The following is a 16,567-nucleotide window of genomic DNA, read 5'->3' as shown; positions in this document are numbered from 1 at the left end:
ATCCCCAGTGTCAAGCAGCACCCTTTCCCTGCTCCTCCTGTCCAGCAGCAGCCCTTCTCTCTTCATTTAACCTCCCCCCTGTCCAGCAGCACCTCTTCTCTGCTCCCCCTTGGCCAGCAGTAGGCCTTCTCCCTTCCTTTTACCTCCCCCGTGTCCAGCAGCACCTTTTACCTGATCCTGCTATTCAGCAGTAGGCCTTCTCCTACCCCTGCTCCCCCTATCCAGCATCCGCTAGCCCGGGCAGCCTCGGGGCTTTTGCAAGGCTGGCCCACCTCGCATTATCGAAGTGGGCCAGCCTAGCAAATGCCCCACGGCTGCTGCGTTTGCTGGTCCGGAGGTGAGAAGAGGCGACCCGGCAGCGGCAGCGCAGGAGTCAAACCACCACCGCCGCTGAAATCGCTGCACGCACCGCAAACCACCCGAAGCTGCTCCACAAGCCACCCCACTTGCCACCAATTGAATTTGGCATGGAGGCACACAGCACGGTGGCAGGGATCACAAAACCCTAAGCGCACATGCGCGCTTAGGGTTTTATTATAGAGGATTTGCCTGCATTCTACACTGTCGGCATATTCACTATAAAAATAAAAAACATGATTTTAGACATCTCTCTTTTATGCATATTCATTAGAGATATCCTGAAAACCTGACTGGCTGGTTTGAGAACCACTGTCCTACATCATCATATTCAGACAAGGAAAACAGCAGAACTTATCATTCAATGTATGCAAGCATTAATTTACATATTAAGCACACCAGCATCAATTCCATTCATTAAAGCAACAGTATCGGCTAGATCAGAGGTAGGGAGCTCCGGTTCTCGAGAGCCGTATTCCAGTTGGGTTTTCAGGATTTCACCAATGAATATGCATGAGATCTATTTGCATGCACTGCTTTCAATGCATATTCATTGGGGAAATCCTGAAAACCCGACTGGAATTCGGCTCTCGAGGACTGGGCTAGATCCTATAAAACACCGATTTGCCTTTGGCTCTTATGAGATCCTAGATTCGATTGATTTCAGTGTGGAGCTGTTGTGGAGACATCCTCACAGTTCCGTGGCTCCACCAGAAGTCCTTGCCTTTGGCTCTTATTCTGCAGTCACTCTCTTTCTACTTTCTACCCTAATATATTTTTTTCCCCCCACTTCTTTTAGTGGGGGGGGGGAGCATTTTAAGGAGGAGGGATCCTAAAGTTTGGCTGGGGGAGGGGACAGGTATTCTCTCTCCTTCCCCCCTCCTTCCCCTACTGCCACCACCATGTTAAAATATACTGGTGCTGGTGGGGATGCCAAGCCCTGCCAGCTGAAGATGCCTCCTGTGCCAGTCCCACATGTGCTGCCAGAGCAGCGCTCAGCGGTGGCATACCTCAGCCGCTGATGTTGGCAGTCCTATGCATGCTTAGTTCACTTGCTGAACTTAGCATGCACAATATAGTTGGCGCTGGCACAGATGAGACTTGCACAGGAGACATCTTTGGCGGGGCATGGCCTCCCTACCAGCCATTAAAGCAGAGGCAGCCTGAAGCAAAGGTGAGGGAGAAGAAAGGAATATATTTTTTCCCTGTGTCCACAACCCTTGTTTTTTAAAAACCTGAGTACGTTCTTCAGTTGCTCTCATATATACCTGTTGTGATGGGTACATGAGTTTCTGTAAATACCTTTTAAAGCAGTGGTTCCCAAACCTGTCCTGAGGGACCCCCAGCCAGTCAGGTTTTCAAGATATCCCTAATGAATATGCATGAGAGAGATTTGCATATAATGGAAGTGACAGGTATGCAAATCTCTCTCATGCATATTCATTAGGGATATCTTGAAAACCTGACTGGCTGGGGGTCCCACAGGACAGGTTTGGGAACCACTGTTTTAAAGGATCAATCAAAGTCTACAAGACTCTAGTTTGCGCCAAGATCAACAGAGCTACTAGAGTCCTACATGACTGGCCTAATGAAGAAAATCCACTAGCCGATATTCAGCATGAGTTAACCAGTTGGGAATGGCTGCCAACCAGCAACTTGCATCTGGGCGGCTAACCGGTCATTTTCAGTGGCATTTAACTGGTTATCACTGCTGAAAATGCCTGGTTGGTACAAAAAAAAGCCAGTGATGTTGAGGACATTCCAGTGGTGTGTCAGCGTTCTATTAATAGGATACAATGAGGTCGATATGTCATTGGCATGACGTGTCCACTGCTGATTGGCCTTTGAATCCACAGCGCCATTTTACAGACATGGCTTGGGAAGTGTTGAATTGTATGCCGAGATTATAATTGTAAGTGCTGTTTAGCTGAATATACCAGTGACCACAAGCAGCCTGAAATCTTATTAAGAATCAATGATAGTTTCAAGTTTATTCGGTTTTTATATACCGCCTATCAAGGTTATCTAAGCGGTTTTTACAACCAGGTACTCAAGCATTTTCCCTATCTGTCCCGGTGGGCTCACAATCTATCTAATGTATCGGGGGCAATGGGGAGATTAAGTGAGTTGTCCAGGGTCACAAGGAGCAGCGCGGGCTTTGAACCCACAACCCCCGGGTGCTAAGGCTGCAACTCCAACCACTGTGCAACACACCCCTCACTTATGATTTTCTTTGTTTTTTTCAGAAAGGTTCACTGTCATTATAATTATCCACTTACAGCTTTATTTCCCCTGAAGAAGCCGCTGGTGAAACGGGCACTCCGTTGGGATTTTTTCAAGATAAGTGTTGTGATTAAGTTTTCATTTCTTGCCATTGATGGTATATTTAAGGAATTTAAGAACTATATTGATATGGAGGATTTTTGGACCCATGATTAGATAGAGTTGGCGAATATAACACTGCTGAAAGTTTTTTTTGCAATAAGCAGTTGTTTCACTCTATGAGGTTCCCCCCCCCCCCCTTATGATTTGATTATCAAGATACACTCGTTAGTTAGGTTCCATCTTTACATCTTATATTAACACTATGGGGGGAGGGGGGGAGTTTAATCATGCAAATGATTACTCGCAATTGGAAGAATTGGGATCACTTTAGTTTTCCTTTTTGGTGGGCGCTGAGCTTATGTTTAACTTATAAATATGAGAAAATGAATGCTGACATGCTGGGGCATAATAAGATATTTAAATTAGTTTGGGGTCCATTGACGTCTGTAGATTTGCTATAGTTGTCCTTTATTTTTATTTTCTGTTGTTTTTCACCCACACATCCGGGGGGGGGGGGGATGGGAGCGGGAGGGGGTATATCTTTTGTTTTGGTATTATTCCTGATGGTAATGATGGATGGCGGAGGGCATTTTTATCTTTTGTATAGATACTGATTGATTATAAGTGTTTGGTTGATTATCATTATTTGTATATAAATTGTATTGCACTTTTTGTTGGCATTAAAAACGAAAGTTTTTTAAAAAAACCAAACACTATGAATAATAATAATTTATTTTTATATACCGCTATACCAGAAAAGGTTCGAAGTGGTTCACAACAAAATAAAATACATACAATCAATAAAATTGAAATGACATAATAGAAACTATCAATTAAAATTGGAATTCCTCAATTAAGAATCAGTTAGAATTGAAATGCATCAGTTAAGAAACAAAAGTGAGTTAAACAGTTGTAGTACTAGGATATAGACATGTCAAACAGACGGGCCTTTAATGTTTTCCTAAAATCAAAATATGAAGTGGCCTCTAATATAGGTTTTCCTAGCCACATATTCAGTTTGACGGCCTGGAAGGAAAAAATTTTGTCAAAAAACTTCTTATATTGGCAGGATTTTAAAGAGGGAAAGTTGAATAGATTTATTCTACGTGCACTCTTGTTGAGTAAGACTCCTTAATGGAGCCTATGTATGTTAGGACCCAGCTCCTGGGCCTCTTTGTTTGGTCTTGTGTGGAGAATCCCTTGACCTTTTTTAAAGTCTGAGTTCAGTGTGATGTGAATGTCAAAGGTTTTACCCCAATCCTCTGCCTGAAGTTCATTAGAGGAGTGGAGCAATTGCTTGGCCCTGCTTCAATCCAGCAGGATCCAGGAAGGAGAAACCCCGCTCAGGAATTGGACTACAGAGGGTTATTCCTGCTTGTAAGCACCTGTGTGGAACCAGATCCTAGGAAGGAGAGACTGTTTGTGGAAGCAGGAGGAGATAGTTCTTTAGAGTAAGAGGTCTCCATGGGTCTCAAGTGAACCTAAGTACTAAGAGGGAACTGGTTTGTCCCAGAACCTGGAATGCCAGTTACCCTAACAGACTTATTGCTTAAGGGATCATAGAAACAATTCATAATCTAAAGCGCGCGGGGACAACTGAGCGCAGTACTTTATCACGCCAAAGAAAAAACGTATTTTTAAGGGGGTGTTGGTGGGGAAACCCCCCCCCCCTTTACTTAATAGAGATCGCGCTGGCGTTGTGGTGGGTTTGGGGGGTTATAACCCCCCTCATTATGCTGGAAACTTAACTTTTTCCCTGTTTTTTAGGGAAAAAGTTAAGTTTTCAGTATAATGTGGGGGGTTACACCCCCCACACCCTCCCCCCAACATGGCAGCGTGAGTCAGCGCGATCCCTATTAAGTAGAGTGGGGGGTTCCCCCCCACACACCCCCAGTCAGAGCCCTTTAAAATACGGGTTTTCTTTGGCGCGATTAAACCCTGCGCTCAGTTGTCTGCGCGCCTTTGTCCTCGCGCGCTTTTGACCAGTCACCCATAGAAACATAGTAACAGAATGGAGCCTTACAGTGCTAGGTCAATGCCTAGGGTTACCAGATGTACGGATTTCCCCAGACATGTCCTTCTTTTGAGGACATGTCCGGGGGTCCCGACAGCTTTTCAAAACCCGCCACTTCGTCCAAGTTTTGAAAAGCTGTGTCGGGCAGGGAGGAAGTCCGCCCAAGTGCGGCCGTCACGTTAAACAATTCTAAAGACAATTCTAAAACAATTCTAAAGATTCTAAAGACTTGGATCAATTTATATGCTCTTCTTGAATGTAAATAAGTCGAAATTAATGATTTTTCCATTCAAAGATGGCCTTTCTCTTCAAACCCCTTCCAAACTCAAAAATCTACCTATCAAAGTGGTACCTTCTTTAAAGTTATTGGGAGTCGCATTCGATTGCAAACTTACTTATCATTTACATATTAGTACTGTGGTCCAACGCTGCTTCTATCGATTGCGCATGATTAAAGCTTTAGCAAAATTGTTAGAGCCCGCGTCCCTGAACATTTTAATCTATTCCCTTGTTATTTCGTGCATAGATTACAGCAATGCCCTCCTCAAAGGCATAACAAAAAAGGAAATAAGAAGACTCCAAACAGTACAAAATACGGCAGTAAAAATTATATTTAATGCAAAAAAATACGACCATGTTACTCCTCTTTTACATAAAGCTCATTGGTTACCAATAGAACATAGGATCACCCATAAGATTCTTCTACCAACTTTTAAAACCAGAGTAAATAACCAGCCAGAATTTATTAATAACCTACTTATCTCATATAACCAAACTAGGACATTAAGATCTACAACTCACAACCTCCTTACCATCCCCTCATTGAAACATATCAGCACAATGAGGACTATAAATTTTCTCTGTTAATGCCCCCTCTCTTTGGAACAGTATCCCAAATTACCTACGCGAAAAAACAACTCTTGCTAATTTTAAGGTGAAGTTAAAGACATTTCTCTTCCTTGATGCTTTTGCAACTTAGACTGTCCTTTAAGGACGACTTAGATTCAAGAAAGGTTTTACCTTCAGTTCCCCCTCCCTTTGTCATTCTTTCCCTTATGTGTTCTCTTTCTCTCTATCAATTGTAGTCAAACTCTTCTTTCCTTTTGTTCCCGTTCATCAATATCTTTAAATATTGTCATTTCCCATTGTCTGTTTCTGTTTAAATTGTATTTTATTTGGCACATTGTTTTGAGGTTTTTGCAAACCGCCTAGAAGGCTTGACTGGGCAGTATAAGAAATTTTAAATAAACTTGAAACATCAAATTAAAAATTGTAATTCCAACCAGGATGTCACCTCTGTCAGACAACACTTTGGAAAACAGAACACTGCATCAAGAATTTTCTGGTGAAAATGCTAAAAGAAAATTTTAAGACAATCCAGGAACGTAAGACATTTGAAATCAAAATAATAAACTATTTAGACACCCACAAGACAAAAAAGATGCTAATCCAACTTGACCTCTCCGCAGCATTTGCTCCATACTGCTACAGATACTTGACGCCATTGGGATCTCAGGCAAGGTCTACAATTGGTTCCAAGGATTCCTCATATCAAGATCCTACAGGGTAAAGTCCAATAATATCAAATCAGAACCATGGTCCAACCCATGCGGAGTTCCACAAGGATCACCTCTATCACCGACGCTTTTCAACCTCTTTATTTCCTCCCTTGGAACCACTTTAGATAACTTAAATGTTACATCCTTCAGCTATGCAGACGACATCACCATACTCCTCCCCTTCGACCCATCAAAGCCCACCACTACAGCAAAACTGGAAATAACCCTAGATGCAGTGGAAAAATGGATGGTAGACCACAAACTGAAACTAAACTCAGATAAAACAAAATTCCTTCTGCTCGAAAAGACCAAAACTCCCACCATTACAGAACTGAAAATTAAAAACACCAAATACCCAATACAGCCCGAACTCAAACTCCTAGGAGTAACGATAGACAGATGCTGCACAATGCAGTCCCAAATCAATAAAACATCCCAGAAAGCTTTTTTAATTATGAGAAATCTATGTAAAATAAGAAAATTCTTCGATCCAGCACAATTCAAGCTAATTGTCCAATCCCTAGTCTTAGGTCTACTGGACTATTGCAATTCCCTCTATCTACCTTGTCCTGCCACAGGCAGGCTTTTTTCAACTAACTAACAGGCAGGCATACCTAAATAACAATTTGAAATGGCAGGGAGAACAAGAAGCATCAGGACTACAATCAAGACCAGCATTCCAGTCACCGGAGGGATCCAGGGGATGGCTATGGCCTACGTACAGACGGAGGATGACCCTGGACGGTGGACAGAGACCTGTGTGCAGACCGAGGCCATCCCCCCCCAGCAATACACTACGGTCTCTACACAGACAGAGGAGGTGGGACAGCTGGAAGAAGACATATTACAGGAACTGATGAGCCTAAGGGAGGAGGTGAGGCGATTGAGAAGCATCAGAGAGGATGAGACCTCCATCGACGGTGTCGCCCAGGAGCTGTCCCGAATCTCCGAGCAGGCACCGGACGAGTCCATCCTCGTGACACCCAAACCCTCAGCTTTGAAACCAACGACTGGGGTACAGGAAATGGCTGGGGACGCCGACTCCTGGCAGCTGGTAACCTCCTCCACAGGCAAGCACAGAAGACCCCCCCTTTCTCAGTTTCTTCTTCATCTTCTTCCTTTTCTCTCAAACATGGCAGTTTTTCATCAACCCCACAAATCGCCCTGAGGAACAGATTCCAGATCTTACAGGAAGGGACTGCAGATGAGGTACAGGAAGACGTCCGACACATGACCCCAGTTCCAGGGACGACTGAACAGCTCCCTCCAAAGAAGCGCAGGGTGGTGGTCATTGGGGACTCCATGCTAAGGGGCACCGAGGGACCAATCTGCAGACCGGATATACAATCAAGGGAGGTTTGCTGTCTGCCTGGAGCAAGAATCCGGGATGTCACCAACTGTCTAGATAGCCTTCTCAAACCGCAGGACCACTTCCCCATGCTTCTCATCCACGTCGGAACGAATGACACTGCCAGGAACACCCCGGAGACCATACCCAAAGACTTTGGAGCCCTGGGTGAGAAGCTGAGGCAGTTGGGAGCGCAGGTGGTCTTCTCATCAATCCTTCCGGTAAGAGGCAAGGGTAGAGGACTAACGAGTAGCTACATGGATGGTGCAAGGAGATGAACTTTGGATTTCTGGACCATGGAGAGGCACTGCAGGGACTTCAGGGGCCAGACGGACTCCACCTGACCAGAAGAGGTAAGAACGTCTTCGGAAGTCGACTAGCCCGCCTACTTCGAAGGGCTTTAAAACTAGGTAAGTTGGGGGAGGGTACCCACTCATACTCTGGAGCAGTAAGTAACTATCCTGAGGAGGTGAGTCGCCACTCTGAGTCCAAGGTAAGTGCACACACTGTAAACAATACATTAGGGGTCACACTAACTCAGGCGGGGAACTCTGTGCAGGGACTTAGCAAACATAAGGTATGGAGAGCTATGTATGTCAATGCACACAGTTTGGGCAATAAAATTCTGGATTTAGAGACGGAAATAATGAACGCTGACCTAGACGTAGTGGCGATATCCGAAACCTGGTTCACGGACTCACACGGGTAGGATATGGTTATACCGGGTTACAACTTACTCCGACGAGACAGGGAAGGCAAGTTAGGAGGAGGGGTAGCTCTATACACTAGAGAAGACATCAAAACTACCATAATCACAGATGTCAAGTACACCGGGGAATCCCTCTGGGTGAACCTAGCTAGAGGAAATGAAAAATGCCTGTATCTTGGTGTGATTTACAGACCTCCAAGACAACAGGTGGACAAGGATGTGGAATTAATCGAAGACATCGAAAACATCACCTTGCGTGGGGACACAGTACTGTTAGGGGACTTCAATATGCCCGATGCAGATTGGAATGCACTTACCGCACAAACTAGCGGCAGCAGAAGGTTGTTAACCTCCATAAAGGGTGCACGGCTCAAACAATTAGTATTGGAGCCCACTAGGGACCAGCGTTATTAGACTTGGTACTCACCAACGGAGAAAGTGTATCGGAAGTTTCGGTTGGTGATACGCTGGCCTCCAGCGACCATAACATGGTTTGGTTCAACCTTAGGAAAGGTTTCACCAGATCGACCACAACAACAAAGGTCCTTAATTTTCGGGGCACTGACTTCAAACGCATGGGAGATTTCGTCCGTCAGACACTACAAGACCATGCCGAAACCAATAATGTAGAGGCTATGTGGGCAAACCTGAAATCTACCCTACATGAAGCAACCAATCGCTATATAAAAACAGTAAGCAAACGACGGAGAAATAACAGACCCCAATGGTTCACTACAGAAATCTCGGACCTCGTTAAGAAAAAGAAAAAAAACCTTTGTTCCTACAAACAATCAGGAAGAGGAGAAGTAAAAGAAGACTATCTGGCCAGGTCCAAAGCTGTCAAAACAGCAGTCAGAGAGGCCAAGCTTCGAATAGAAGAGAATCTAGCAAAGGACATTAAGAAAGGGGACAAATCCTTCTTCAGGTACATCAGTGATAGGAAAAGAAACACAAATGGGATAGTATGTCTTAGGAAAGCAGACGGGACTTATGCAGAATCAGATTCCGATAAAGCCGAACTACTAAACGAATACTTCTGCTCAGTCTTTACCTGCGAGGCACCGGGGTCCGGTCCACAGTTGCAAGCAAGGCAAAGATCAGAAGACTCATTCTGGAATTTCGAGTTTACTCCCAGCAGCGTCTACTGTGAAGTATCAAGACTCCAAGTGAACAAAGCCATGGGACCAGACAATCTACACCCCAGGGTGCTTAGAGAGCTCTGTGATGTCCTGGCAGAGCCGTTATCTGTGCTCTTCAATCTTTCCTTGAGGGTGGGAAGAGTCCCCTTGGACTGGAAAACAGCCAATGTAATCCCACTCCACAAAAAGGGCTGCAGGACAGAGGCTGAGAATTACAGACCGGTGAGTCTCACATCCATAGTGAGTAAACTCATGGAAACACTAATTAAGCATAAATTGGATACGATCCTGGACGAGAATAATCTACGGGATCCCCGCCAACATGGATTTAACAGGGGCAGGTCCTGCCAATCCAATCTGATTAGTTTCTTTGACTGGATAACAAGGAAACTGGATGTGGGTGAGTCCCTAGACGTCGTGTACTTGGACTTTAGTAAAGCTTTTGATAGTGTCCCACACCGCAGACTATTAAGCAAGATGAAATCAATGGGACTGGGAGAGACATTAACTACATGGGTCAGTGATTGGCTAAACGGTAGACTTCAGAGAGTGGTGGTAAATGGTGCCCCTTCAAAAACATCAGAGGTGATCAGTGGAGTGCCTCAGGGCTTGGTCTTGGGCCCGATCCTCTAAAACATATTTGTGGGAGATCTGACTCAGGGGCTTCAGGGTAAAATCACATTATTCGCCGATGACGCCAAACTATGCAACATAGTAAGTGAGAACACTTTACCAGACAGTAAGACGCAGGACCTACTTCTATTGGAACACTGGTCCTCGACTTGGCAGCTAAACTTCAATGCTAGAAAATGTAAGGTCATGCACCTTGGCAGCAGGAATCTATGCAAAACTTACACACTTAATGGTGAGACCTTAGTTAGGACCAAGGCGAAACGTGATTTGGGGGTAATCATTAGCGAAGACATGAAGACTGCCAATCAAGTGGAGAAGGCTTCATCAAAGGCAAGACAAATGATGGGTTGTATTCGTAGTAGTTTTATCAGCCGGAAACCCGAAGTTATAATATCGTTGTACAGATCCATGGTGAGGCCTCATCTGGAGTATTGTGTACAATTCTGGAGGCCACATTACCAAAAAGATGTGCTGAGAGTTGAGTCGGTTCAACGAATGGCCACCAGGATGGTCTCGGGACTCAAAGACCTCCCGTATGAGGAAAGGCTGAATAAGTTGCGGCTATACTCACTCAAGGAACGTAGAGAGAGAGGAGACATGATAGAGACGTTTAAATATATCACGGGCCGTATTGAGGTGGAGGATGATATCTTCTATCTTAAGGGTCCCTCGGCCACAAGGGGGCATCCGCTGAAAATCAGAGGTGGGAAATTTTATGGCGACACCAGGAAGTTCTTCTTCACCGAAAGGGTGGTCGATCGTTTGAATGAACTTCCAATTAAGGTGATTCAGGCCAGCAGTGTGCCAGATTTTAAAAGGAAATGGGATACACATGTGGGATCTCTAGGGGGTAAAAATGGAAATGGGATACACATGTGGGATCTCTAGGGGGTAAAAATGGAAATGGGATACACATGTGGTATCCCTAGAGGGGTTAAATTCAAGGGGGTGGGGTCGTTAGAGTGGGCAGAATTGATGGGCTATGGCCCTTTTCTGCCGTCATCTTCTATGTTTCTATGTTTAACATGATAAAACAACTTCAGACTATACAAAACACTGCCCTCAGACTGATCTACTCCCTGAGAAAATATGATCATATTACAACTGCCTTCCTAGACTCTCACTGGCTACCTATGCAAGCACGAATTCAATTCAAATTCTACTGTCTATTATTCAAAGCATTAAACGGCTCCGCCCCCCTCCCTATCTAAACAACCGCCTAAACCAGATCCTCACCTCAAGACAAAGAAGAACTCCGAACCCTTTTGCCTTCCCTCCACTCAAGGGCACTCAGCGCAAAAAGATGTTTGATAACCTTCTGGCGACGCAAGCAGCAAAACTTAACCACTCCATCTCCAACCTGTTGACGGCAACGGGCGACTTCAAAACTTTTCGAAAAGAAATCAAAACCCTACTTTTCAAAAAATTTATCCAGATATCTTAACCCAACCCTTCCCCCTCCTCCTAGATAAATTCTCCCCCAAAACCTCCACTTAAATAATCTCTTCCTCCCCAAAACACCAACCAAGTATTCAGATCCCTGAAATGTAACATAATCTTATTTGTACTCTAACTGTAATCTATTTATTATATCACACAGTAACGTACAGTCAATTTAATATCCAATTAATCCAGGTACCTCTCCTCCCTTGTAACCAAAAAAAAAACCCCAAAACTGTTGTAACTTCACTGGAAATGTCCAGTTAGCTCTTTTGTAATCCGCCTTGAACTGCAAGGTATAGGCGGAATAGAAGTCCCTAATGTAATGTAATGTAACTTAACAAAGACCTTGGTTTTCTTTCGCATTACAAACCATGAATTTAAACTGCATTGTCACCTTCCATATCTCTCTGTCTCCCACCCACTCAGCCCTCTCTGTTTCTCACCTTGCTCACGCCTTCATCTTCCTGTGAAACTATCACTGAAACGCGCTCATGTTTCACTTATATATACCGATATTTGTCAACATTTGCTTATTTCTGATCTGAAGAAGGGCTACCTTTGAAAGCTAATCAAAAAATGCATTTAGTCCAATAAAAGTGGTATCGCCTTATCTCCTTTATGTTTTGTTTTATTTCTATATATTACCTATGTAAAAGTGGAAAGCCTTGAGTGGAGATCACACTGGTGAAAGATACTGCTTTAGTAGTATCTTTTAATGTAATGAATATTCAATGTTGTTAATATTTCCTTACTGCAAGCTTTAACATGAACATTTCAAACTGGCATAACAGCAGCGTCCCATCTGCCACTTTCTCTTCAAACTCTTCAGCTAATCACAGACCAACCTATGAGCTGGTTAAAAGCACTCGACGTCCAATCCGGCATTTGTAATTCTACATCAAAGAGCTTATACCAGCGTCATCCAATCGATTTCTTCATTTAGTCAAGCGGGAACTAAATCGGAAGGGACAGCAATGGATATTCGACTTGAATGCTCTAATTCCCGCAGGACTAAATGAAGAAATCGATTGGTTGACGCTGGCATGAGCTCTTTGGTGTAGAATTACAAATGGTGGATTGGACGTCGGGTGCTCGTAACCAGCTCGTAGGTGGGCATGTGATCAGCTGATGAGTTTGAAGAGAAAGCAGCAGATGAGACGCCGCCGTCATGCCAGTTTGAACTGTTCATGTTAAAGCTTGCGTTAAAGAGATATTGATAACAATGAATATTATTTATGGATATTTGTGCGATGTAATATTTTAGAGTAATGAAGCATGTGTTATAGATATGTGTGTAATGGATATGATTTATTAAGAAACATAAGAATAGCCTTACTGGGTCAGACCAATGGTCCATCAAGCCCGTTCTCACGGTGGCCAATCCAGGTCACTAGTACCTGGCCAAAACCCAAGGAGTAGCAACATTCCAGCATCTCAAAGAATAGCAAGATTCCGGAACCCCAATGAGAGCAACATTCCAAAGCTGAGATTGTGATGTCATAATGCCTCATCCCTCAGTGCCTCAGAGCCAACCTCATCAGTGAGTCACAGTGGCTTAATTGTCCTATACTTGGTTCACGTTTGAACATAAGAATAGCCTTACTGGGTCGGACCAATGGTCCATCAAGCCCAGTAGCCCGTTCTCACGGTGGCCAATCCAGGTCACTAGTACCTGGCCAAAACCCAAGGAGTAGCAACATTCCAGCATCTCAAAGAAAAGCAAGATTCCGGAACCCCAACGAGAGCAACATTCCAGAGCTGAGATTGTGATGTCATAATGCCTCATCCCACAGTGCCTCAGAGCAGGCCTCATACAATGGCTTGATTGTCCTATACTTGGTTCACATAAGAATAATCCAAAGGGGAATTGGACAACACTAGTGTTTTCCCTGGAGAAAGTGTTTGAAAAGGAAGGCTCAAAAGACTTAAATAAACTTTTAAATAATGGACATCAGTATGAGCCTTTCTGGTTACACACGAAGGAATTAGCGGCTCAGGCAGTAGTTATTAGGTGACTAGCACCAGACACAAGTCTAAATAAAGATTGCCTCATACATCATGTTGTCCTGTGATTCATGTAGTCAAAAAATACATATATATACTTTAAATCACTGCCAAACATTTGCTCCAGGAAAAATTATATCAAAAAATTATATACTAAGACGCTAAATCCAAAAGAGTGGTGAATAAGTTATCTCTCAAAATGTAATGAGGTAAAGTGCTGATAAAAGTGTTAATAGCAAGTCTTACAAAACTTTAAAAAGATTTTTAAGTTAAAGCACAAGTGCAATCGTGTTGAAAAAATTTTCAAATTGAAACAATACCAAAGACTGTGCCCTGCTATCGTGCATTGTATAAATATAAAAAAAACAGTCCGTATCAAAATAGATGAATGCTAGAAAAATCTACGATAAATAGACAAATATAATCCAAATAGTGCATAAATAAAAAAAAAAACAGTCCGTATCAAAATAGATGAATGCTAGAAATATCTACGATAAATAGACAAATATAATCCAAATAGTGCATAAATAAAGTTCATGAAATTCATAAGAGTAATAAATAGTTCATTCAATTGAAAATTCACATTCTTTAGAGCAATTCATGAAATTATCCGTGAAATTTCATCCTGAACTGTTACTTAGCTCAATGTTTGTCGAGAATGAATAGAAATCTCCACTCTGTGCGTTGCGAGTAGGTAGGAATCTCCGCTCAACAGAGCTCTGTTTCGCTACCTTCCTCGGGAGCGGGGATTGCTAGAAGATCACATTTATAAGGGCGACAAGCTATGATTGAAGCTGTCAGCACCATTCTCCAAAGCGTGTAAAAATCAAACCATCGCGTCGGAAGGATCACATAAGAATAGCCTTACTGGGTCAGACCAATGGTCCATCAAGCCCAGTAACCTGTTCTCACAGTGGCCAATCCAGGTCACTAGTACCTGGCCAAAACCCAAGGAGTAGCAACATTCCATTCAGAATCCTAAAGAATAGCAAGATTCTGGAATCCCAAAGAATAACAAAAGATTCCGGAACCCAAGGAGTGGCAACATTCCATTCAGAATCCTAAAGAATAGCAAGATTCTGGAATCCCAAAGAGTAACAAAAGATTCCGGAACCCCAAAGAGTAGCAACATTCCATGCTACCAATCCATGGCAAGAGGTGGCTTCCCCCATGTCTTTCTCAATAACAGACTATGAACTTTTCCTCTAGGAACTTGTCCAAACCATTTAAGTTTCAAGTGGGTTATAAAATTTCTTCCTCAGGGGTCCATGATGCTCATTTCATTTCTATTTGAGAACCATATGGAGTACAGCAATTGAAGTTTCAAGTTTATTAAAACATTTTTTATACCACTAACTCAAGTTTCAAAGCGGTGTACAGCATTAATAAAAAGATATCTTAAAAAGAAACAACACAAATGGGTATTAAAATATAGTACAATATGATATTTGGTTAATAGACTTTGACATGAGACACATATACAAACTACACACAGTTAGGAAAGTAGGGTTGAATTACAATATTTAAAATAAAGCACACTTAAGGATTAAAACAATAGGTTGGGAGAGGGACTATTGTTGGCTTAGCCCTAAAAAGGACAGTTTTATCCGAAAACATCCTCAAATAAGAATGTTTTGAGAGACAGGCAGCAAAATTCTCCTGTCGACAATACTGCGCAGTAGATACACTGAATGCACCTCCTGGTATGTAATAAAACTGAACCAAGTATAGGACAATCAAGTCATTGAGACATCACTGATGAGGTTGGCTCTTATTGGTGGAATGAGGCATTATGACATCAGAATCTCAGCTCTGGTTGCCAGCACAGCCAAGCCCAGCCCCAGCCCAGCTAAGAAGAGAATGATGTGGATATGATTCAATCAATGATCCGAAACAATGTCAACACATAGAATTTTGTTTCTGCAAATTGGCACTTGATGAAATAAGATGGCACTCTTTTCAGCTACAGTGGCATCATAACATTCAGAATTTAGGAAGTTGTTTGGTTGGGCTGAGAACGTTTCAGCACCCCCATCATAATTTCAAATAAATGTTACCTTCTCATAGTTTGACACTGAAAAATTGAGTCTTGAGGAAACATTTTGAATAGTTTGCAATCTCTTCCGTGTACTATGTTGCAATAATCTATTTGAGATAGTACAATGGACTGCACCAACAGCATAAAATTATCTCGATTAAAACAATAATGGATTCTCCTCAATTTTCTCAGTTCAAAGTTCGTTTAACCAAGCGTGCAACTGAATTTCCAAAGTTAAATAACTATTAACAATTCTCAATATTTTACATTCAGATTCTAATTTCAAATGTTTATCTTGAAATTTAAATTGTACCTCTTAAGTGGGGTTGACTCTAATGCAGGGGTGCCTACACTTTTTTGGCTTGCGAGCTACTTTTAAAATGACCAAGTCAAAATGATCTACCAACAATAAAATTTTAAAAAACACAAAGCACACTGTACGCAGAGAAAATTTTAATTATCATTTGCATTCAGGATTTTTTTCAGAGATCAAAGCAGATGACTTTAAAATATGCAATGGCACCTCAGTAACAATTATACAAAAATAGACAAATATACCCCCTCCCCTTAAACTAAACTACAATAGAGGTTTTTAGCGCAGGGAGCTGTGCTGAATGCCCCTCACAGCTCCCAACATTCATAGGCTCCCTGCGCTAAAAACCACTATCACAGTTTACTAAAAGGGGTCCATAGTGCAAAATATAGATAGCAAGATATAAGTTCTCAAAATGGATAAATTTTGATCACTAAATCTATATATATAAAATCGGAGGTATGTATGTGTGTATGTATGTATGTATGTGTGTGTGTGTGTATGTGCCGCAATCACGCAAAAACGGCTTGACCGATTTTAACGAAACTTGGTATGCAGATCCCTCACTACCTGGGGTATATGTTCTGGGGGTCTCGCGGCCCACCTGCACACGTGGGCGGAGCTACAAACTGAAAATCAGATTTCACCCATTCATGTCACTGGCAAAAATGTAAAAAGCTGCCAA

The 16,567-nt window shown here is 42.7% G+C and overlaps 1 protein-coding gene across 4 annotated transcripts in view; it reads right to left on the bottom strand.

Annotated features, from left to right (window-relative positions):
* The window catches only part of ST8SIA5 (ST8 alpha-N-acetyl-neuraminide alpha-2,8-sialyltransferase 5), a 106,266-nt gene that overhangs the window by 35,020 nt on the left and 54,679 nt on the right, over positions 1-16,567 (bottom strand). The gene's annotated exons all lie outside the window — the stretch shown is intronic.

The sequence above is a fragment of the Geotrypetes seraphini genome, chromosome 1 (assembly GCF_902459505.1).
Source record: "Geotrypetes seraphini chromosome 1, aGeoSer1.1, whole genome shotgun sequence".
Taxonomy (NCBI): Eukaryota; Metazoa; Chordata; class Amphibia; order Gymnophiona; family Dermophiidae; genus Geotrypetes; species Geotrypetes seraphini.
The sequence above is the reverse complement of the archived record's forward strand: the minus strand, read 5'-3'. Positions and strand labels throughout refer to the sequence as shown.